Here is a 23,641-nt window from a genome sequence, read left to right on the forward strand (position 1 = left end):
GGTTGTTGTTACCTTAGACCTTCGTTCCATACTACCCAACTCATAATGTCCCTATTAAGGGTGAAATGCCAACCTTTATGCATTTTTCTATGGTTCATCTCAAGTTATCGAGGTCCCATCCTTAATTCCACCTTTTTTAAAAAGGTACTTGCATCCTTACATAGATAAATCAAGTCATGTATCCCTGATAAGGGTGTCTTATTCAATCATTCCCATCTCGATAGTATATGCCTAATTTCACAATAACATCTGTATTCAAAATAAGGTCAATCAATATGGCCTCCAAAAGATAACAATGGTTATCTACTTTTCTTTCCTAATTTGGTAATGATCACATGGATGTTCTGGAAGATATTGGTCGTGTTCAACGTAAACTTCTTCTTAATAAATCCTTATTTACTTTTATTATTTATCTCAACAGTCATCTAAATGTTGGGATATCTTTTGTACTTGGTGTCTCCCTTTTGGGTATCAAGTCACAGGTGTTACATACACTTTCCAGTTTTGAAGGTGTTATTTCTAGAGAACTAACAATGAGATTTACAGAAGGGGGGTTGAATGTAAATCTCAAAACTTTTTCAAGTTTTGAGCAGTTTATAAAGACTGTGTGTTCAAGATGAACAAGTGTGTGAATTGCTTTAAGCTGATACAGACAGATATATATTCAAACACAAATGTAAAGAACACAATAAACCTTTAAAAACTTTTCTGGTGGATTTGTTGTTCCACCAGAGATGGTATTTCAGAAATTCTGTGATCTAAGAATTTGATCACAGCTGCATCCTAGTACAAACTAGATAATTTTTCTCTCAAGATTTTTCTAAACAGCTCTGGAAAAATTCTTATCTAATTACTAGCTACTACTTGGTTTATGTATTACCAAGTTTACAAGTGAAGACAAGGATATATAAAATAATAAAGTAAGATCTCCACTTGTTTCTTCTCCAGTTCACTCCAGTACTTTGTTGACTTAATGTCTCTTTATACTAGAGTAGAACGGCTGCTTTTTCTGATGTTCCTGAAATTAGGCTGCCACATTTCAGTTATCTCTGTTCACCCACGTGCCTCTGTTTGTAGGTACAACTACCACTTATCAATGGTTAATCAACAGAACATCCGTTGAAGCTTTCATCCGTTGATGCACTCATTCGTTGAAGGATGTTATCCGTTGAAGCTTTAGAGACATCCGTTGAAGCTTAGCTTCTCATCCGTTGAAGGTCTTTAAGTCATCCGTTGATACCACTTCATTTATACAAAATTACAAGGCATGAAATATTTACAATTGGCCTTCCTATCTGCATATCTTCTAGTAGTCAACATGACTCATAGTTTCTCTCAACTTCTAAGAATTACATCTTAAATACAGAGACTGAAATATGCTACAACACTAGACTTATTTCTAAGTAAAGCTACACCATCAACGGATAGCCAAAATGGTCTTATCCGTTGAGGCTACAGACACTGAATTTCTACTTAAGTGTTTTGTTAAACATATCATCAAACTAATGCACATATATTCCTAACAATCTCCCCCTATTTATGTCTATAAGAATTGTAGGCATAAATTCAGGGTTAACTTGATGATAGCAAAACACTTAACAGATATATGAATTGAAACTAAGTAGAAATTTGAAAATGCTGCAAAAATGTATGTACTAGGAGGAAATTGAAGATTTACAGTATTTCCAAGGATACTCCTTTATCCTGAGCAAATCATCTTTTTCTTCTTTGTTCCCTGGTTTTCTTTCCTAGCCCTTTGTCATTTTCCTCAATTTGGAGTTGGAGTTGTCTGAAGAATTCAGCTTCATCTTCAACACTGATATCCAACTTAGATTGCATTTCCTTGAGAGTTTCATTGCTGGCAATCTTGAGTTGGTCTTCAAGTCTGAAAAATCTTCTGACTCCTTTATCATCTCTAAATTCCATCAACCAATGAGGTGATTTGTGAATTGTAATTCCCCTTTCTTGAATGAGTAAAGTCCTGGGTAAAGCATTGGGCTCCCTCCAAGTTTTCCTTATATTGGCAATCTTGTTGAGAATTTCAGTCTTGGCAGTTCTGGTAAAGCCAGAATCCTTTTGTATAGCTGAAAAGACTCTAATCAAGGTAGAGTAGCCTTCATTCAGAATCCTGTGGAGAGGCCATGTTCTTCCCCAGCTCCTTTGTATCTGAACACTAATCTCTCTGGTAGCTGTCTGTAAGCAGCTATTCCTCTTACATCCTCCAGCTCATCCAGATAGAGTTCAATGTCTGAAATTTCTTTTATGTCACAGATGTGAACATAATCATCTTTAGAAATGGATGGCTTAGGCTTAGGCTTTTGTTTTTGAGTGAATTTCTTAGAGGTTATGGGAGGTGTAGATTTGGGTTTTCTTTTCTGTTTCTTTGGTAGTGGAAGAGTGGTTAGAAAGGTAGGCAATTGATGGTGTCCCAATCAATAGGTTCCTCTTTTGGAATGATTGGTTCACCATGGATGTTTATAGTGGGATTAGCAACAAGAGGTTCAGGTATGGAAGGTAGTGGTTTAGATATAGATTTGGTTACTTCAGTATTATCTTCACTCCTTCTATGTGCCTTGGCCTTTCTTCTGTTTCCCTTCTGCCATTCCTCTCTTTCTTCCATACTCTCACCAAATATACTCCCAAAAACCTCATCTAGGTTTGCAATCTTGTCTTCACCCCTGACTTCAATTCCTTTCTCTTCTTCAACTTGACTTGACTTTAGCTGTTGTTCAAGCTTTGCTTGTGCTCTTTTGTCAGCCTTTAGTTGCTTGACTTCTTCCTTCTTGGCTATTGAGAATTTGGGATGTCCTTGCATCACACATATGCTCTTTCCCTCTCTAGAGATAGTAGCCCTATTTCTCCTTACAGCCTCATCCATGGTCTCTTTGAGATAAGCAATACTCCTACCTAAAAGCTTGTTCTCATCAGCTTTTGGAGGAGGAAAGTCCACTTCTTTTAAAGGATTCTTTGTAGAGTCCTTATTGGATCTTTTATTGGGCTTGAGAATTATAGCTTGTAGTTCTTTGGAAGAAGCTTCTCCATCCTTATGTCTCCCTACTGGCTTGAGCTCCATGTTGATTGGTTCAATCTTTGTGCTATATTTCACAGATGTTGATTTATCTTGTGTAGAGCCAAACAACAGTTGCAACCTTTCATCAATTCTCCTCCTTTGCTCTTTCACTTGAATTTCAGCTGCTGCTAGCTGAATCAAATCAATTCCATCAGGCTTTCCTTTGATTTGAATGATTGGAGAAGTAGTGATGGCAGGAACTAGCACTTTAGATATTTTGATTTTTGTAGATGGTTCTCCTTCCCCTTCCCTTTTACTCTCCCCATTTTTGTTATCATCAAGGAGAGGGGTCAAGCCTTGTGCTTTTGCCAGCTGCATTAGGAGACTGGTTTGAGATTGTTGGTTGTGAAGAATGGTGGCCACAGAATCTTCAATAACTTGAACTCTGTCTTCCAACTTGGCCAGCCTTTTCTCAGTAACTGATTCCTTTTTCAATCTCAAAACCAGGTCCTGCAATGTACCATAGGGCATGACTGAATCCAATTTTTCAAAACTGTAGGATTTCAAGTCAGCAATATCCTTCCTGAGATCATCCATACTCAGATTTTGCTTTACTTGCTGCAACTTCATGAGATGCAGTGAGTCCAGGTGAGCTTGAAGGATAGCCTTGATACTTGCATGTGAAGTGTTCTGAATGGCCTGTTGAATAGTGTTGATTTGTTTGACTAAGGAGACATTGAATTCCCCTGATCTATACTCCTTTGTCAAAGCCCATTCAGGTAGATTTGGAATTGAACTAGGGCCTTCATCTCCCCCTAAGTTCATGCTTCCATCAAAAGAAACAGAGTCATCATCATCAGAATTTACTCCAAATTCCTCAGATGGCTCACCAGCTGTAGAAGGCATCTTGGTAATAGCAGCTTTATCCCTTTGAAGAGATTCTGTTGTGTGTACTAGATGTAGTGTCTTTTCTGCCTCCTCGTTGCCCTGAGCAGCCAACATTTGATAGGCTGACACAGGATGAGTATAAGTGTCAGCATCCAAGGAAATGTTATCAATTACAGCTTTGTAATGTTGCTGAAATTGTCTTTCCTTTTCAGCATCATCCACAATCATTGACTCACTAGCAATGGCTGGTTCCACCCTTATATCTACTGTACCTGCCTTTCTCTCTTTTTCTCTATTTTCTTGCATCAGGGGCTCCCCCTGGCTCACACAACTCACTCCCTCACCTTCACCTACTGAGGTGGTACTCCTCTCACTTACTTTTGCCATGCTGGAAGAAATAGCATGCATTTTTGAGCTCTCAATCTCTCCTTTTGCCTGGGAGCAACCCAGCCTCTCACTCAAATTTTCACACCCTTCCCTCAATCCTAAGAGTGATTGCACAGTATTCATGTCTTCTACACTTGGAATTGATTCAGTTATGTGTGGAGAGACTATCAACGGATGTGGAATATCCGTTGAAGGTGAAACTGATGTTATCAACGGATAACTGCTGTTAAGCTTATCCGTTGAAGAGCAACCACTTGTCAACGGATGAGTGATATCCGTTGAAGAAGGAAAAGAAGATGAAATTGAAAGTGATATAACTGTTGAATCTGTGTAGATTGATTTGAGATGTGGTGACACAGAGCCTTCAATTATATCTGAAAGAATTTGCGGGTGATCCAACAAATCATCTAAGAGATGATGATCACCTGTATTTGAGTGGGGCTCCTCCCTGAGTTGTAAAGATGGAGAATCAGGAATTGATGGGAATAACATATCCACATCCAGAGATGGTGATGAAGTGTTTGGTGATTGATGTGTGATTATTGTGAGAGAATGGGGCTGTGACTCCACATTTATTGGAGCCACATCAAACTGAGTTTGAGAAGGCATAGATACAGATGGATGTATCTGTGCAGTGTGTGCACCCTGTGTAGAAGATTGGGTTCTAGCCTTCTTTCTTCTAATAAAAGCTTTTGTTGGTGAGTGTTTGGCTTCAGTGTCCCTCCCTCGTTTGTTCTGTGTTCCTGGTTGGGAACTATTTTCAATAGTAACATCCTTTTGGGAGGATGCTACTAGGGATGTGCTAGATACCTTTTCAACCACCACAGCTTTTTGAGAAACTGTGGCTTGGCTAGCTTGGGAAGCACTTAACTCTCCTTCCTTATCCTGGGGGTTTCTTTGATATTCACCCCTCCCCTCACCACTCACACCCTGTTCACTCCCCTCAGGGTTAATGGTTGGTGTTACAACTGTTGTCTTTTGAGAAACAACAGAGGTGGTTTTCTTTGTCTTTGATTTTGAAAGTTTAGTTTTGGTGACCTTGGTAGAAATCTGTTGGGGCATTGTCACAGATTTCATGGCCACACTAGAAGATAAAGAAATAGAGGGATTGGAAGAAGTAGGAGTTATAGAAGCAATTACCTCACCTACCTGAGGTGCATTCATGATTGGTAAATATACCAATGGCACACTGCTGTTGAGATCCATTCTCAATAAATCTGCAAGAACTCTTTTCTCTTGTGCCCAGCACTTGAGTTTATTATTCTCATTGATTATGACCAAACCTTCAGCAACATGGTTAGCCAATAACATAAAGAATCTAGCATAATAGATGTTATTAGGTCTATTAGCTTTGTTACCTAATCTAGTACCCAATTCTAGCATCACATAGTTGCTAAAGTTAAAATACCTATCAGAAACAAGCATATAGAGCATATTAACAAGAGATGAAGTTATGGCATCAAAATTACTAATTTTCCCAGAGAAAACCTTTATAAAGGCATCCCCAAGAAAACTCCATTCTTTCCTAAGGCCTTTTCTTCTAATACTCCCTAAACTAGCAGAGTTAAGAGAATAACCTATGGAATCTAACATGCTGGATACATCATTATCAGTGTGTGGTGTCATGGCATTGTTCTCAGGTAATTTAAAACATGCTTGTAAATCATCACAGTTAATACAGTGATTTTTACCTTTGAGAGTGAAGGAGATAGTCATATCTATGGAGTTGAACTCAGCAGTTGTCCAAATCTCCTCAACTACTTCACAGTAAATCGTTGGGCTTCCAGCATTGCATAGCTAAGTTTACAGTTTTTGATGAAGTCCATCATTTTGTGATAGTCTGAATGGGCTTCATTCTTTTCTACCAAAGCTATGAAATTGTTCTTCTCATAGATGAACCCAGATTGAGACATAATTTTCACGACTGGTGCCATTGTTGTGAGTAGAAATTGCAGAGAATAACTTGAAGGTTTTGCAGAGAGAAAATGGTAAATGCTTGAAATTTTAAGAAAGCGTAAAGTAAAAATGAAAAATCAGAAGGGCTTATATGCTTTCAAAAAAAAAAAAATTAGTAAAAGATTAATCAATAAGTATATGTTAGTGAATTTCAGCCGTTTAAGAATAAACTGTAAGTATTCTAACAACTACCTTTAAAACCAATACATACAGATGTATGTATGAGTATCAACGGTTAAGAAATTAGAATCAACGGCTGTGAAACACCTGAATCGACTGATGTGACATTTCAACGGATAAGGCAAATTGTCATCCGTTGAAAGGTACTTCAGTTTTATCCGTTGACGGATAAAAATTCCAGAAATGTATTTGTCTTTCAACGGACAATGAATATCCGTTGATAGAGCAATTTTGACTTTCAACGGATAGGAAACATCCGTTGATGGAATAAACTTTGTTAAAAGTCAAATTTGTTCTAGCAACTAATATATTTCAGGCTTCAATTCAAATTGCAATAAGGACATGAATTTTAAGAGTAATTAAGCATACCTAGCTCACTTACTAATCTTGTGAATGTTGATTCATCAAGTGGCTTGGTAAATATGTCTACAATTTGTTGTTCACTTGGAACAAAATGTAGTTCCACTGTACCATTCATGACATGCTCCCTAATGAAGTGGTACTTGATATCAATGTGCTTGGTTCTTGAGTGCTGTACAGGATTCTCTGTTATGGCTATGGCACTTGTGTTGTCACAAAAGATAGGAATTCTATCAACATGAAGTCCATAGTCAAGGAGTTGATTTCTCATCCATAACACTTGAGAGCAGCAACTTCCAGCAGCAATGTATTCAGCCTCAGCTGTAGAAGTAGAGACTGAATTTTGCTTTTTGCTAAACCATGATACAAGCTTGTTTCCCAGGAATTGGCAGGAGCCTGTTGTACTTTTCCTGTCTATTTTGCAACCTGCATAGTCTGCATCTGAATAACCAATTAGATCAAAGCCAGATTCTCTAGGATACCAAATACCTAAATTTGGTGTACCCTTGAGATATCTGAAAATCCTTTTGATAGCTATTAAGTGAGACTCCCTAGGATCAGCTTGAAATCTAGCACACAGACATGTAGCAAACATTATATCTGGTCTGCTAGCAGTTAAATATAAAAGTGAACCAACCATGCCTCTATAACTTGTAATGTCCACAGACCTTTCAGTCTTATTTAATTCAAGTTTGGTGGCAGTGGCCATGGGAGTTTTTGCAGATGAACATTCCATTAAGTCAAACTTCTTTAAAAGATCATGAATATATTTAGTTAGACTAATGAAAATTCCATTACTAACTTGTTTAATTTGTAAACCAAGAAAATAGGTTAGTTCTCCCATAAGGCTCATTTCATAATTACTTTGCATTAGCTTAGCAAACTTTTTACAAAGTTTATCATCTTTAGAACCAAATATTATGTCATATACATAAATTTGAACAAGTATACTAGAGCCATTAACATTTCTAAAGAAGAGAGTTTTATCAACAGTACCTCTAGTGAAGTGATTCTCCAAAAGAAATTTTGATAAGGTTTCATACCAGGCTCTAGGTGCTTGCTTCAGTCCATAGAGTGCTTTCAACAGATAATACACATAGTCTGGAAAATTTGGATCTTCAAATCCTGGAGGTTGACTTACATAGACTTCTTCCTCTAATTTCCCATTTAGAAATGCACTCTTGACATCCATTTGATAGACTTTGAAATTGGCATGAGCTGCATAGGCTAGAAAAATTCTGATGGCTTCAAGTCTTGCAACAGGAGCATATGTCTCATCAAAATCTATTCCCTCTTGCTGAGAATAGCCTTTAGCAACCAATCTGGCTTTATTCCTTATGATAATGCCATTTTCATCCATCTTGTTTCTGAATACCCATTTTGTGTCAATAGGACTCTTGTTCTTTGGTTTGGGTACCAGCTTCCAAACTTGGTTTCTCTCAAATTGGTTTAGCTCTTCCTGCATAGCTAATATCCAATCTGGATCCAATAAGGCTTCTTCCACTTTCTTAGGTTCCTCCTGAGATAGAAAACTACTATACAGACATTCATCTTGAGTAGCTCTTCTTGTTTGCACTTTAGATGATGCATCACCAATGATCAGTTCAAAGGGATGATTCTTGGTCCATTTCCTTTGAAGTGGAAGATGTGCTCTAGATGAGGTGGCCTCAGTATTGTCATGATGTGAGACAGAGTGTTGACTAGTTGAAACTCCCCCTGAGTTGTTGGTCCTTTGCAGGGAACTTGGAGTTCTATCAACTGATGATGTAAATCGATTATCCGTTGATAAACTATGATCAACGGATGTTTCATTTAGTACTTCAACGGATGACACACCATGTCTTTCAACGGATACTGCATTGCCTCTATCAACGGATGCAGAATTCTAACTTTCAACGAATGCAGTATTTTGTGCATTATCCAAGGGCATGTTTTGAATCCCTTTTGAAGTGTTATCTCCATCAGTCTCCTCTTCACTATCATCACAATATATCTCAATGTTGTCAAATTTGAGTCTCTCATATTGTCCCTCATCTGTTAGTCCATCAATCTTTTTATCATCAAACACAACATGCACAGATTCCATAACAATGTTGGTTCTTAGATTGTAGACCCTATAAGATTTTCCAGCTGAATAACCAACAAATATCCCTTCATCAGCCTTTGCATCAAACTTCCCTTTATGGTCAGATTGATTCCTTAGTATAAAGCATTTACATCCAAAGACATGAAGAAAGTTTAGAGTTGGTTTTCTTCTCTTGAACAACTGATAAGGAGTCATGCCTTTAGCTTGATTGATCAAAGAGATATTTTGAGTGAAGCAGGCACAATTAACAGCTTCAGCCCAGAAATATGTTGGTAACTTTGATTCTTCAAGCATTGTTCTGGCAGCCTCAATTAAAGATCTGTTCTTTCTTTCAACTACCCCATTTTGCTGAGGTGTTCTTGGAGCTGAGAACTCATGCATGATTCCATTTTCTTCACAGAACAGCCTCATTGATAAATTCTTGAACTCAGTTCCATTGTCACTCCTGATATTCCTAACCTTCAGGTCAGGATGATTATTGACTTGCCTGATGTGATTGATAATGATTTCACTTGCTTCATTCTTTGATCCAAGAAAATAGACCCATGAAAACTTTGAGAAATCATCTACAATCACTAAGCAATATCTTTTTCTTGCAATTGACAATACATTGACTAGTCCAAACAAATCCATATGTAGCAGCTGTAATGGTTCATCAATTGTTGTTTCAAGCTTCTTTTTGAATGATGCTTTCCTTTGTTTGCCTTTCTGACAAGCATCACACAAACCATCCCTTGAGAATTCAACAAGAGGAATTCCTCTTACTAGGTCCTTTTTGACTAGATCATTCATTGTCTTGAAATTCAAATGGGATAGCTTCTTGTGCCATAGCCAACTCTCAACTGAACTTGCTTTGCTGAAGAGACAAGTAATAGATTCTGCATTTGCAGAGTTGAAGTCAGCTAAGTACACATTTCCTTTTCTAACTCCAGTTAGAACCACTTTGTTGTCTTTCTTACTAGTGACAACACAGGCTTCAGAATTGAAGGAAGCTGTATTCCCTTTATCACATAGTTGACTGATGCTCAGTAAGTTATGTTTGAGACCATCAACTAATGCAACTTCATCAATGATGACATTCCTTGTTGAAATCAAGCCATATCCCATAGTAAACCCTTTGCTGTCATCTCCAAAGGTTATGCTAGGGCCAGCTCTTTCCTTAAACTCTGTGAGCAGGGAGAAATCTCCTGTCATGTGTCTTGAACAGCCACTGTCCAAGTACCATAGATTTCTTCTATTTCCCTGCACACCATAAAATCAATCAATTTGATTTTGGTACCCAAGTTTCCTTGGGTCCATTCTTGTTAGCCTTTCTCCTAGACTTCATTCCTCCTGCATCTCTAGACTTAGGTAACTTCGAGTCAACCTTGGTCTTGGATGTAGTTGGTTGAGGTGTAGGGTTAGTCACAGAATCATTTAGCACATTTGGAATATGATAAGGCATGGATTGTGCATACATGTTATTCCACATAGGCATATTGTATGGCATTTGAGGCATACTAAATGCAGCAAGATAAGGATTGTTAAAATATGGCATGTTTGCAAAATGTGCATAAGGATTCTGTTGAGACATAGTAGGCATAGCATGTAGAGATGATGCAGACATGTTAGGCATGGAAGAGGGTACAGTTATGGGGGTTTTCTTAATAGATTTGCAATTAGCAGATAGATGATTAACACTACTACAATGCACACAGCTTTTTCTAGGAGCATACCTATCAGGTGTGTAATTGTTATGTTTGTTAACACCTACCTTCCCATTTCTGTTAGATTTTCTTTTAGTTTCCTTTTTATCCTCAACCATCTTGAGCCTATTATTTAACTGTTCTAAGGTCATGTGCCCTATATTCACCTTACTGACATCTTTGGATGTGCTTGCTTCTTCTTTAACAAAGTTCTTGGAAGTTGAACCAAACTTTTTGTTGAGTTTCTTTAGATTTTCACTATTAGAAACATCTGCCTGTTTTAATTGAGGAACCTTCAACGGATGCTCATTTTCTTCCTTCAACGGATAACCTTCATCATCCGTTGATTCCACATCCGTTGACAGCCCATCAATTAATTCCAGTTTCTTTTTATTTTTATCCCAGGCAGTTTCACAGAATGATTCAATTCCTTGGACCTTGGCAATTTGAGCACTAACATCCCTAGATGTTTTCCAGGCTTTAATCACCTCTTGCTCTCTCTTTAATTGATTAGAAAGTATTTCTACTTTCTTAATAGATTCAGCTAGTTCATTCTCAACAGATATACAATGCAGCTTGGTTTTCTCTAGGTCAATCAACTTATCTTCTAACATAGCATTTCTATTACTTAAAAACAGATTGTTCTCTTTAATCCTACTATTTTCTTTAGCAAGAGATTTAAGAGACACACGCAAATGATACAATTCAGTAGACATGTCATTAAAAGCATCATTGCACTCTTCTTTAGTAAGTTGTGTTACATCAGTAGTGATTACCTGAGTTGTTACTTGATTGCTTGATGAACTAACTTCATTTTCCTCAGAATCAGCCATGAGAGCTAAGTTGACATACTCCACATCTTCATTCTCTTCCTCTCCATCAGCTGCCCAATCTTTTTCTTGAGTAATGAAAGCCCTTTCCTTTTGCTTAAGCAGATCAAAATATTTCTTCTTGTAATCTACTTGGTCAAATTTCTTCTTTTCAGAAGTTGGCTTTCTGCACTCACTTGCAAAGTGTCCACTTATGCCACAATTGAAACACTTGAACTTTGATTTGTCCACCATGTTCTTATGAGGTTTAGTGGCTCTAGTGTTTTTCTTAAACTTCATCTTTGAAAATCTCCTGGACAGAAATGCAAGATGCTCATCAACACTATCAGAGTCATCTTGACTGGAGTTGTCTTCATTCTCAGCAACTTGCTCTTTTCCTTTGCTTGATTCCTGATATCTTGTACCATCTTTGGAGTTTGATGTAGATCTCACAGTTTCTTGTCTGCATTCCCTCTCATTTTCAGCTACCAATGCAACTGAACTTCCTTTCTTTCTCCCCTTCTCCAATACCTCATCCTGTTCCAACTCTAGTTCATAAGTCTTCAAGATTCCATATAATCTTTCAAGAGTGAAGTCCTTATAATCCTGAGAGTTTCTTAAGGAGACAGTCATGGGTTTCCATTCCTTTGGCAAGGATCTTAAGAATTTAAGATTTGAATCCTTCACCTGGTACACTCTACCATACAGCTTCAATCCATTCAACAGCTTTTGGAATCTGTTAAATGTGTCATTTAAAGATTCATTTTCTTCAAAATGAAAATACTCATACTATTGAATGAGAAGCTGCATCTTGTTCTCTTTTACTTGTTCTGTACCTTCACACAGCAGCTGAACTGTGTCCCAAACCTCTTTGGCAGTTGAGCAATTTATCACATTATCAAACATATCCTTGTCAAGACCATTAAACAAAATGTTCATAGCCTTCTTATCCTTGTGGACTTCTTCTGTGTCTTCCATTGTCCATTCTGCTCTAGGTTTTGGAATGGATTAACCAACAGCAATTGTGGCCGTAGCAACTGTGGCTACTTTGTGGGGAATGTGAGGACCATTCTCAATACAGTTTACATAACCTTCATCTTGGGAGAGTAGATGAAGGTGCATTTTCACCTTCCAGTGGTGATAATTGTCTCTGTCAAGAACTGGGATTTTTACTCCAATATCCTTCTTACTCATCTTTGTTAGATTCTAAGATCTTTAAACTCTTTGTTTTGTCAAGAGCCTGCTCTGATACCAATTGTTATTTCTAGAGAACTAACAATGAGATTTACAGAAGGGGGGTTGAATGTAAATCTCAAAACTTTTTCAAGTTTTGAGCAGTTTATAAAGACTGTGTGTTCAAGATGAACAAGTGTGTGAATTGCTTTAAGCTGATACAGACAGATATATATTCAAACACAAATGTAAAGAACATAATAAACCTTTAAAAACTTTTCTGGTGGATTTGTTGTTCCACCAGAGATGGTATTTCAGAAATTCTGTGATCTAAGAATTTGATCACAGCTGCATCCTAGTACAAACTAGATAATTTTTCTCTCAAGATTTTTCTAAACAGCTCTGGAAAAATTCTTATCTAATTACTAGCTACTACTTGGTTTATGTATTACCAAGTTTACAAGTGAAGACAAGGATATATAAAATAATAAAGTAAGATCTCCACTTGTTTCTTCTCCAGTTCACTCCAGTACTTTATTGACTTAATGTCTCTTTATACTAGAGTAGAACGGCTGCTTTTTCTGATGTTCCTGAAATTAGGCTGCCACATTTCAGTTATCTCTGTTCACCCACGTGCCTCTGTTTGTAGGTACAACTACCACTTATCAACGGTTAATCAACAGAACTATCCGTTGAAGCTTTCATCCGTTGATGCACTCATCCGTTGAAGGATGTTATCCGTTGAAGCTTTAGAGACATCCGTTGAAGCTTAGCTTCTCATCCGTTGAAGGTCTTTAAGTCATCCGTTGATACCACTTCATTTATACAAAATTACAAGGCATGAAATATTTACAATTGGCCTTCCTATCTGCATATCTTCTAGTAGTCAACATGACTCATAGTTTCTCTCAACTTCTAAGAATTACATCTTAAATACAGAGACTCAAATATGCTACAACACTAGACTTATTTCTAAGTAAAGCTACACCATCAACGGATAGCCAAAGTGGTATTATCCGTTGAGGCTACAGACACTGAATTTCTACTTAAGTGTTTTGTTAAACATATCATCAAACTAATGCACATATATTCCTAACAGAAGGTTACTTCCTTCATCCAATTTCCTAATTTCTTACTTTCTTGTCTCTTCTGTCTATCCGTGTCTCATTATTTATCCTTCGAACTATCTCAAGGTTTCCTTGAATCCTCCCAACTTAAAGGGGATAAAATATATGTGTCTCTTATTCCTTCAATCATCAACTTTAACTCATGGTGAATCACCCTCATCCTGACGATTACATACTTTTCTATTTCTATTGCTATGAGTCTTTAGGGTTTCCTCATACCCAACTCCCTTATCATTCCTCAAACTCTATTGCCTTTATATTCCTTTCCACTTCAGTTTCTTTTTATTTACCTCTCTCTTACAATCATTTCACGAACCCACTAATCATTAACTTCAAACATCACATTGTTCTGGGATTCTTGTCATCCGAACGAATCTTGACAACTTTTACAATCTTATATTCATAATTTATCATACTCGTCCGCCTTTGTTTCGGCTCTAAGGCTTTTACACTATCTCCATAACCTTGGGAATTACTTTTCCGAAAATAATTGTCTGAACTTTAATCAGTTTATTATAACCTATGGCTCTGTGCCTTTCTTGGCCTTTCACCAACGGGTGGCCTCTCTCTTAGGAAGGTAAGTGACAAAAACAATCTTTTGCGCTTCTTCAGTCATTTAGAATCTTAAATGATTCCTATATTTATTTTAGCCAAGCTCTTGCCTCGACTCGGTCAACATGTTCCTTGGAAATCTGAGAGCTTAATGACTTAAAGGTCATGAAAGGATTTCCTACCGCATTGTTTCCTCAAGGTGGTGGTTGGGAATAAGAGTATAAGTTCTGTTTAGACAGGTCCATGAATTTTCGTATAGGAGTACCGTCTCGGGTTTCCTTATCTTGCTCGACTTCTATTTTCTCAGTATGAAATGTTTCATCCTTCTCCCATAATCAGGGTTATCTTATACGTTAAAATCCTTGTTTTTCATTTCATTATGTTATGGTTCCTTCTATCTTGATGGCGACCTCCCTGACTATCACATTCAGGGTTTGCCCTAAATCTTATTCCTCGAACTATGACTTTCATCTAAGATCCCGTCCTTAAGCTCTTGAACGTTTGGAACCAAAATTCTGTAGGAACACCTCATTATTACATTATCATCTTTCTCGGTATTAATCTCTTCTCTATTTGTTGGCTCCCTGCCTTCATTCATCACTTTTTCTTGGCACAATATGATCTTCTCCAATAATTGGGGTTGTATTGCAATCTCAAACAGCTTTTCGGTACCAGCTCCGGTTACCTTCACTTCTATTTCCATTTTCTCAAAATCTCTTATCAACTCTCCCAAAGATAGTTTCATCTTGAGTCTCTCTTTTATACTAAGGGCATTAGCCACCATTTTGGCTTTCCCTGGATGATAAAGAATCTCATAATCGTTATCCTCGATTAGCTCTATCCACCTCCTCTGGCGCATGTTGAGCTGTTTCTGTGTAAAAATGCACTAGAGCACTTATGGCTTGTGTAAATCTCGCACTTCTCTCCATACAAGTAGTGCCTCCAATCTTTAGGGCAAAACTATTGCAACGAGCCCAAGCTCATGGGTGGGGACATCAAATTTTATATTCCCTTAATTTTCTTGACGCGTACGCGATTACCTTACTGTGTTGTATAAGAAGCACCCTAATTCTTTATGTGAAGCATCATTACACATCACAAAATCTCCTTTTCCATTCGGCAACGCCAACATAGTAGTCGTCACCAACCTTTGCTTTAGTTCTTAAAAGCTGTTCTCGCATTTCTCTGTCCATTCGAACTTCTGAGTCTTATGAGTAAGCTGTGTTAAAGGGGCTACTATCTTTACAAACTTGAACGAACCTCCGGTAGTGACCAGCCAATCCTACCTCTGGTAATCGCCCTGACCATGGTCATCAATTCCTCAGTGGTCCTTTATTCATTCTTGTCAGGATCCTCCACGGAATCCTTCTCAGCAATAATCCCTTCTAGGACAAAATCTTTAACCGCTACATCCTCAATATGAACATCATCCGGTCCCGTGTTAGGACGCTCTATCGAATCCACAATCTGATCTCCAATAATTAATAAAACATCATCGCGTTGTTGCTCCTCAACCTCAGGGTTCGGAGTCCCGCTACCATATACGATAATGAACTACGCTTTTATCACGATATTTATAAGGGTTCCCATAAGGGTTTTAACTGTCAGTACTACGTTAGGTAGTCCGATTATGAACTTGGCAAGAGTTCTTATTTATCTTAGTGAACTTATTATTTTAACGTCACTTCATATCTGAGGTTTATAACGCTTAGCTCTGATACCATTTCTGTAACACCCCCAAATCCGGGGTCGGGGATCCGGGTTGTCATGAGTTCCATTTCCCTTAATAACACCTAATTCTTAATAAACAATCATCTACTGCGTATTGTAACCCCACAATATACACACACACCACAAGTTATAGTCTCAGAGATGAATACCAAAAAGTAACACAAGTCATTTTATTCCACAATTATAAGTCATTACACCTCAAAAGGGTTTCTGAATAAATTTACATATTATTTTCCATTATTACAATTCATAAATATACATAAGTCTGGCACAACAAAAGTTGAAAGCCTAGCCTACTGGTAGCTCCTACCTCAGCCACAACAGCATCAACGCCTACAGGAAACTGCGGAACGTTTCCTATCCGCTCACGAATTGGGAGCTTGGTCCTGTTCATCTTGTCTATCTGTTGTTGTGTGATGAAAGAAGAAAGCAAGGGTGAGCAACAAGCCCACCGAAATAAGATGTATAATAATTAACAATATATGAGCATTCTCATAGTACTCATGAAAGTCTTGGTCAAGAAGAAATGAACCAAGTTGATATCTTAACGCGACGAAGTCGCAAAATATTCAGTATATATACTTATATACTTTTCAAAATCTTTGAAATCCTCTGCCATGTATAATATACACAGAGTTCCAGTTTATAACTGTATAAAAATATCGTTGCAAGGTGATCTTATATATCTAACCTTGTCTCAACATTTTTCTGAAAATCTTTGTCATGCATAAGATAATCATTAACCAGATATAAGTTGAAAAGATGAAGTTACAAGATACCCCAATATACTTATATCTTTTCCAAATACTACTTGAACTACCACCGTTCAAGTTAAAACCAGTTTCAAAAGTTCATCACATAGATGAGACTACAAGATAAGACTTGCATAGATTCGATCTTTGAAATATTATTGAATGAAATGAAGTTATGAGATACTTCATTAAGTCCCGATATATATATATATCCATATATATTTCTCATACATTTCCTGAAAACCTCTGTCATGTAAAGTATGAACAGAGTTGCAATATCCAATGAATTTTGGAAAGAAAAGAATTTTGGCATAAATCTGATATCTTGCTGATCAGGCAAAGATACCAATAAGTAACTTTTTCTACTAGTAGATGGATGAATCCCCCACCGGTCATCACCCTGGCCTCATTAGGACCTTGTGCTGGACCGCCACCCGGCCTCTTACGCGTTGATGGGCTGCCACCCAGCCACTTACACTTTGATAGACCGTACCCCGGCCTGTCGCTTATGCCGACTCAATTAGATGGACTTACTTCCCGAATGTTGGGTAAGTAATCAATTCATTTATCAAAACAGCAACCTCGTTGCGAATATAAGATACACCACAGAGCCGGATCCCTCAATTTTTAAGCGAGTATTTAAATCCCCTTCGAAAGGAAGATCTTAAATTTGAAAACGAGTTTTGGGATCCGCTCTAACTTTTAAAATCATTTTGAAGACTCGAAAACATTTTTAAGAATATTTGGAGTAATGCTGATTTAATGAAATAAATCAGTCCCGATATATTAGAAAATATTTTAATATTATTATTTAAATAATATTCCCATAAGGATAATCCTTATAAAAATAATTGAAGTAGAAGTTTTAAAACTTATACTTGAAATGAATAATAAATAACCAAAGATATACTTATACGGAAGTACGATCTTTATTTGAATAATCGAAAATAAGTTTGATTATCGAAATATTATTCTTTAATAAAATAAAGAATATTATTTAATAAAAGAAGCGGAGTCATAAGTCCTCGAATGAATATTCAAAATAATATTCATTTAATAAAATATCGGAGTCATAAGTCCTCGAATGAATATTCAAAATAATATTCATTAAATAAAATAAATTTATCGAATAAACCTTATTCGATTAATAGTTTTGAAAACTATATCTATATCTATATATATATATATATATATTATACTCGGGAACATCGACTCCCGGTTTATAAATATATATATATATTATACTAATGGTATACGCAACTACTGCTTATCTCTGGCATAGGTATTATGCAACTTATAAGCAATTGAATCAACAAAGAGATATCAAGATTACGAAACAGACATGCATATATACCATATCAGCATGCTCCAATATATCGCAAGATTTGCTAATAACAATCATGCACTTATCACAAGATAATGCATATACATATATTTATATCACAACAACAGTATAACGGGTAGAAAACTTGCCTGAGCGACTGGGGGTGGTAAAAGTCCTGGGATGAGTCTGGTAACCTATAAATAACATATAAGTTGGAATTAAACCAAAGTCGCTTAAGAATCTATACTTTAACCAATTAGACCCTAACGTTCGCTTTCGCGCTTAACGATTCACTTAAGTCGCTCGAGTACCCTCGGCTCCACCATTTTTAATAAATCAACCATTAGGAATTTTAAGGCGATTCTTTCGCGAGTACTCTACCAACTGCCTAATCCACTTTACATAATTGTTTCATATTCCAATTAGTCATTTAAGGGCCTTAACCAAGGTTTCAAAGTAAGGCGAGGGGTAATGGTTCGGTCGTGAAATGTCGTTACTTAAAACGGTCGTTTCTCCTAAACCGTACATCGGATTTAAGCGAACCACATATCAAAATGAAGCTTGTAACATGAAATATCTAATCATGGCAATGGTAAAAACCTAACAGTGAGTTCACGGGTCCTGATGTTAAGAACAAAAGCAGTCTAAGGTAAATCGGGCATTACGACGACTATGTTTACGCGATTACCAAATTTGTACAACTCCAAATCAATCCACAATCAATCCCACAATCATTACTACAACCAAAATCCATCCATACTCTACTACAACAGCCCCAACATCTCAAGATTTCCAATTTATACTACTCTCAATCATGAACTAAAAGCTTATACTTAAGTTTAATTAACTATAAACAAGATTCAATCATCCAAATTGCTACAAACCCAACCAAACTTTAAACACACAAGCATCATGCTTCTCATGAACTATATTAATCAAAACCAATCCTAAATATTCAAAGTAAAACTAGGGTTTGAAGTTTTATACCTTCCTTGAAGCTTTTAATCCATGAAAGATCCTTGGAATGCCCATGGAAGCCTTTATCTATGCTTAAGCTACCTTGACCTTACAAATAAAATCAAGAATCAAAAATTTGTTCTTGAAAGTTACTATTCACCCTAAACTAAAATGATTTATTTGAGATAGAAAACCTTTGATTCAAGCACTCAAACTACTTGCTCTTCTTAGTTATGAAATATAGGATCCAAAGAAACAAACCTCTTGAATTATAATTCAGTGGAGCTTGGGTTTGGAAATTTTTCTTCTTGTTTTTCTTCAAAAAACCGTGAGCAAGGAGATGGGGGGAAGAGAAATGAATGTGTTTGCTTGGTTGCTTTGTTTTTGTTGTTAATTAACCTTTTACCATTGTAACATTTGTGTGGCTTATAATTAACCAACAATTCCTTCCCATTGTGTCATGCTTATGTCATCCTCTTATGTCATCTTCCCACACTTGTCTTCTTCTTGTTGGTGTGATGACATCATCATAACTAACCTCTTTGATTAACTCCTAATTACTTGGCTAATGATCGTTGATCTATTATACGGTTCGCTTAACTTTCATTTTCATTTATCGTTTGAGGGATCATACCCGGGATCTTATTACTTGGGTTCCCTTAACCTTTCTCAATACATTATATTCCTTTTATGATCCTCTCTTATAATCCTTGAATTTAAATCCTTTTTATCCTGTTACCTTATACTCAATTCTTTCGGTATCTGGTGGATTTTCGGGAAAAAATCAAAGTGTTCGAATTTGGATTTTGACGATCTTTACATACACTTATATACCATATAGAGTACTAATAAGATCTCAGAATAACAATAAAAGAACCCCTATAAAGTGTGGTATGAAAAGTTTCTTATTCAGCATAATCAGCAAAATCACTATTCATAAGGGTTACAAAAAGTCCAAAATTTTGGGGTAATTACAATTTTTAAAGGTTCTGCTCTATTGCAGACATCAGTGTTAAATCAAAACGACCATATATATGTTATAATAAACTTGTTGAGCATTTCTTTCGCTCATACTTGCCTGTTTTCAAATTTAACCTCCAGTGAGGATTAACTTGCGGTGTTTAGCCGCGTAATTCGAGGAAGCAAAGAAGAAGCTTTTGAAAGGTGTTTTATCCAGGGTTTGCGGACTAGTGTAAGTTTTATTGTATAAAGTTGTTTATATTATATTATATTATAGTTGGGCCTAGTATACTTCTTTTCGAAGTTATACTAGCGGGTTAAGTTTTGAGATTGAGAATTGTTGAACAGTATTTTAAAAGAAAGTGAAAAATTTATTTGTGGAATTTGGATATCTTATTTCTAAATCTGTAACCTTAAAAGATCTTGGATTAATTGGGGTCATAGATGATAAATATCTTCCGCTGGCATTTATTTATTGATTTAAGAGGTTATTTTGGATTGAGGTTTCATAGTGACGACCAAATCCTCTGACCCCGGATTTGGGGGCGTTACAGAATTAATTATGGATTAAAACATGATTTTTTTTCTTGATGTTTTTGATATGATTTGATGGCATAATCGTGTAGATATTTTCTTCCTGGTCATTTTGGATATTATATGTCAAATTTGGAGTTTACTAACATGGTTAAATTTGAGTTTGATTCTCGGATTGTAAACTAGGGTTTATAATTGTTTGAATGTTCTTAATTCGATTTGGGGATTTCTATTCTGTTAATTCTGGGAATATTTGAAGGTTATCAGTATGTTTATCGTGTTGAGATGAATCGATTCATGATTTTTAGTTGATTTAAGGAGTCTTAGTTTAGCAGATCGAAAAAATAGGGTTCAGCGGCGGCGGAATTATTCCGTCTGGTTTTCCAGCCAAACGATTGATTTATTGTACGATTTGGTTGCATAATTAAGCTTCTGGAGGTGTAAACTTGTGTTCCTGTAATTTTGGCTAAATTCTTGGCTCGTGTGGCGGTTTCCGACGAGCTCAGGGGCAGCGTTAATGGTCGCCGTCGCCGAAACCCGTGAAGTGGGGAAGACAACGGTAAAATTACCGTCTAACCCCTGTAGTTTTGTGCTTTTTACAGATTAGTCTCTGTAGTTGCAAACCTTTACAAATTATAGATTTCTGTTTATGAAATTTATAAAAACTATATTTCTATTGATATTTTATTTTCAGAAAATTGTTTTAATTATTTAAAAATAAATCTTAATTATTTAATTAATTAATATTAGTTGATAATTAATTATTTAATTAGTCAATTGATTTAAATATTAATTGATTAATTTAATTAATATTATTAATTAATTTTAATTGATTTATTAATTAGATTTAATTATTTAAAATTGATTTAAAAATTCCGAATAATAGTTTCGAGCTTTAAAATATTATTTTAAATTATTCTCAAGGCTCGATAAGTATTATAAAATTATTTTAAAGTCAGATTCGGGTGTTCGAACCCTATTCTTTAATTATAAAATGATTCGGAGTCCAATTTTAATTCCGAAAAATGTTCAAAAATTTGTATTAAATACCTAGAAAATTATTTTGACCCCGAATCTTCTTTGAAAAATTATTTGGATTGAATATCTTACATGCTATGTGTTATATGTGACCTGACTGCCGTATAAGATGATTGTTTGTGTATTTTTTGACTGTTTTTGTTGTAACTTTCAATCCGTAAATCGGATTTGGGTAAAACGAAGGGTAGATAAAAGCTTATGGCGTCTATGTGACGAATAGAGTAGTATGAGGAGTATTGATAGATGCTTGTGATGACTAGCAGAGTAAGCGAGGCATAGAAAAAGAAAATCAGTGACCCGTAAATATGAATTGAGGTGTAGAAAGAGAAGGCAAGTGATTGACAAATAGAAGCAAAGCATAGAAAAGAAGGAAATTGATTGTAGAGTAGAATTGTTAGATGAGTACAAGTAAAGTTGGAAATCATCTATGATAATACAAGTCTTTCTGAATCTTTTTTCGAAATATATTATGATTATTTCTGAACTTTCTCAAAACATGTTGCTATTATTCAAAATAAATCTTGTTTTATATTGCAAGCGCTTTAAACTATTCAACCTTGAACCCTGATTCTTATTGATCTTGAGCCATAAGCCTTATTCTTCATAAACCATTGATTGTTGAATTCTCATATACGAGCCAGACATATACGATACTACTCCACAAATATATACACACCAGAAACCAAGTATTTCAACAAAATTTCTTGAGCACGCAAAAACTTATACACCCTAGAATACCCTATCACATCAAAGATCAATACCTTGTATTATCATTGAACCATTGTTCTCCCGATACTTGATTTTTCATCAAGCTTAAAGCGATTCTTCATATACCCTTGTTTTATGCTTTGAGATAAATGCTTTATCAATGTTGATTATGATTCTGGTTTATTGAATTGCAATGGTTATCCTATTGAAATGTTTTAGAATTAGATGGTTTTATAAATATGGACTAGATTCATGGTTAGACCAGATTCATGGTCATATTAGGCCAAAGTGTGCCTTGGATCCAGTATATAGAGCAAAGTCGGGAGCCTTGCTCGAGGTTAGTGCGTGACTGATCAGCAGCCTAACCTTGGTTTTTAAAAAATGAAAAAATTATCAATTCTATTCATTGCTATTTAGAAACTTGATTCTTATGAAACATCTCAACTGGTCATTGTTGAACCTCAGTTATTGCTATTATGACTTTCTGAGCTAGTTAGCTCACTTTTGCAAATCTGTTTATGTTATTTTACAGTTAAAAAGGAAATTGTTGGTAATGAGGATTCCCAGTCCAGTGTGCGAGCTAGGATTCCAGGTTAAGATGTACCGAGTTAGCAGGAATTTTATAATATGGATGAGATATGTAAGATTATAAGAACGATGTCATTATCAGTTGTAAGCGGAACTAGTTGGGATTTGGTACGCTGTAATAAAATTTAAGGTTGTGGCTTGTTTTCATACTTTAACCTGTTGTGATCCATGGTTATGGTAAGATTAGTCTTTGTATATATCACTTTTATAAGTAGATATTTATATATTATGTGTGTGTGTGTTGTGAACCCCAAACCTCTGACCCGGGTTTAGAAGGCGTCACATCTAACTAAAATCTACTAAGTGTTTTGTTCAAGTTATCATCAAGTGCATAATATATTCCTAACATTGTATATGAATATGAACTATCAATATTCATGGAGTTGAGGATTTGAATAAGATAAAGTAATTCACTATTCTGAATTTAGAATAGGGAAAATTTTGTCTGATACGGGGTCTACCTCAAGTCTATCACAATTCTCTACCAATGGCTCAAGGAAAGATACTCATTTAGTTGACTTATACCTCAGCTGTATATCAATCCGAATCCACGTAGCCCTTGTCATCTACCCATACGATTTAACTAACACCTATAATAATTAACTAGCAATTAAGACTCGATTAACCACATAATTCACATAGCACATAAGGCATATAGTCACTCTAGGTTTTAAAATATTTTTAGAATTGAAATCGAATCAGTATTCACATTATCGAGCAATATCTGACTCGTTCCCTAATTTTTAGAATTTATTAGACTCCTATTTCTAATTAATAGGGTTTATAAATAAATAAATATTCAAAGCCAACTCATTTCTGGAAGAAAATTAAGATTT

This window comes from Apium graveolens, chromosome 3 (genome assembly GCF_009905375.1).
Source record: "Apium graveolens cultivar Ventura chromosome 3, ASM990537v1, whole genome shotgun sequence".
In the NCBI taxonomy this organism is placed as follows: domain Eukaryota; kingdom Viridiplantae; phylum Streptophyta; class Magnoliopsida; order Apiales; family Apiaceae; genus Apium; species Apium graveolens.